The sequence below is a fragment of the Penaeus monodon genome, chromosome 3 (genome assembly GCF_015228065.2).
Source record: "Penaeus monodon isolate SGIC_2016 chromosome 3, NSTDA_Pmon_1, whole genome shotgun sequence".
Lineage (NCBI taxonomy): Eukaryota > Metazoa > Arthropoda > Malacostraca > Decapoda > Penaeidae > Penaeus > Penaeus monodon.
Window position 1 is genome coordinate 5,112,346 of NC_051388.1, and position 2,500 is coordinate 5,114,845.

Consider the following 2,500-nt stretch of genomic DNA (forward strand, 5'->3'; position numbering starts at 1 on the left):
ACGTTGCCGTATGAGCTAAGAAATATTCCCTTTTTGCCGCGTTTTCCTAACGGCTCCGCTCCCATGACCAATTTTCCTAATTTCTGGCATTATCCATTGCATATTATTTGATGTATGAGTGTAGTTTTCTCTTCTTTATGATAGTATCTTTATATTTCCCCTTTATTTAGCACGGCCATTGTGTAAAGGTAAACCTTTTGTCGCTCTGTTCATTGAAGGCAAGGTTTACCTCGTAACATATGGCTGCGGGAAACAAACTATGCCCATAAACACGTATATGTCACATAACTCATTTTGATATCACGTAAATTTATCCAACCTGTTGGCTGCCATAAAAAAAAAAAAAAAAAAAAAAAAAAAAAAAAAAAAATCACCATATATGGTATTAACAGAAAGGGTTATTTCAAAGTAGAAAAAAATGCTTGGGACTAAAAATCTCAGAGAGATCTCAGTGACTGACAAGAAATGTATAAAATCAAGCGAATATTTCACCTGTTATATCTTAGGAGTCTAATACTTTCATACACATAGTGCCTTGTGGATTATGAGAGGCTTTTTTCCTTACACAGAGTCCAATCTTCATTCAGAGGGTTGCTGATTTCAACCAGCGTGGCATATATAGGCCTGTGATAGTTTATTATTCATATCCTTGTTTTATTTTGTAATACCATAACTGTTCTACATAACACTGACCTGACTTCATGTTTATTTCTGATTTAATGTTTAAAAATGAGTATACTTAATTAAGTGTTAAAACAGCTGGAAGGGGTTACACTTTTGAATGAATGTCAACCTGATCTGAAGTTAAAGACAACGGTCACACAGCAAGAAGTGTGCTTCAGTGACTCCAGTGATCCTCCAGTAAGTATATGCTGACAAGGTAGTTGTAATGGACCTCCCTGGCGATTGATGGTCACGTACAGAAGCAGACCAAGCTCGTATCTCTCAAGAATATTCAAGGTGGTGAGATTTTGGCCTTTGCCGGAGCGCCAAGTACCACGGGAATGCTTTGTGTTCTTATTATTTGGCAAGTAGCATTTTTGTTTTGCATTATTAAGTGAGCCTTTCCTCGAACTAACTTGTTTATCTTATTGCATAATAGGTATATGCTCCATTTCGAGTGATGAAGACCTTAAGAGGAAAACGTATGCCGAATTTTTTTTTTTTTTTTTTCCCGTTCTGATATTGATTTGGTTTGTAAAAAGCTCAGTTGTGTAAATTATTTATCTCATTTCTTTTGTAGTACATATTTTTGTAAGACTATTGTTAAAAGAAAGGAAGAGGCAGACACTATGCGAAGTGTAAGGCTGATACCCGCAGGCAAAGGCTTGTTAGCAGTAAGGTAGGATAATGACGACGTTGACTTGGCAAGCGATATTTAAGCTAGATATGGGCTCTGCTTTAGTTGACAATCAAAAATCTTAAAATGCTTGAAAAGAATTGTTCCACTGTGTGTGTGTGTTGGGGGGGGGGTGATCCCAGGAGGTAAAACTCCCCAAAGGCAGACACAGGAAGTATTGTAATGTCTACCTATAGATAACATCTGTCGGTTTTATAGGAGAAATGAGAGTTCCGATTATTAGCCTAAAATGGATCGACTGTCCAAGCCGCAGTCATTTCCATCTTCCGCCCTGACTTTCTATCCTCCCCCCCCCTCTCCCTCTCTCTCTCTCTCTCTCTCTCTCTCTCTCTCTCTCTCTCTCTCTCTCTCTCTCTCTCTCTCTCTCTCTCTCTCTCTCTCTCTCTCTCTCCTTCTCTCTTTCTCTTTCTCTTTCTCTCTCTGTCTCTCTCTCTCGATATTGTTTATTTGTTTCCTCGTAGAATATAACCCTTTGCCTGTTTCCATCTCTCGGGGGACTATTTAAGTGTTTTGGTCATTTACACCGAAAACTGCAAGAAGGGCTGTGGGTCGTTTCTCGTATGGCTGCATTACTGCCCTTGCTAAGTAGAGAAAAGATAGTCTGAGTCACGCTGAGCTGATCGTGTTCCAGGACATAGGTACTTTTGAAATTCGTTCCTGTGCTCGGTGAACAAGGCTGGGCCAAAGTCCAGGTGCCTTTTACATTAATAAATACTCCTGGAATATACAAAGAAATTTACTTTACAGATCGATTGGAGTAAGCATGGGGGAAATCAACAGGGCGGATTTGGTTACGGAGACAGGTCGGCAACAAAACAAGAGCTACAAGATATATTTAAGACATTTTGAGGCCAGGATGTACATGACTCTTACACCTCATACATTCAGCAGCTTTAAAGATACCAGGTAAGTTTTCAATTGAAGCCTAAAGAGTGGGCATTAAGCTTCTTTTTTTTTCTTTTTTTTGTAACGAAATAATGCCAGATTAGCTGTGGTAGGTGGTCAGTATTGGAAATGAATGTGATATAATCTATTCTTGTTCCTGTTTAGAAGATTTCAGTTGTGGCAGAAAGTGTACAGGTATTCCACTGCATAAAATAACATTTCAGCTCAAGATGGAGTGATGTGAGGTGCAGCTGA

At 39.0% G+C, this 2,500-nt stretch overlaps 1 long non-coding RNA gene across 1 annotated transcript in view; it reads left to right on the forward strand.

Moving 5' to 3' along the window:
- LOC119590874 overlaps nucleotides 1-2,500 on the forward strand; it is a 4,963-nt gene that overhangs the window by 606 nt on the left and 1,857 nt on the right. Inside the window, exons 2-3 of the long non-coding RNA XR_005230295.1 lie at nucleotides 2,108-2,266; nucleotides 2,470-2,500. The exon at nucleotides 2,470-2,500 is cut by the window's right edge and continues 59 nt beyond it. This is a non-coding gene — a long non-coding RNA (uncharacterized LOC119590874). The remainder of the gene's footprint in view (nucleotides 1-2,107; nucleotides 2,267-2,469) is intronic.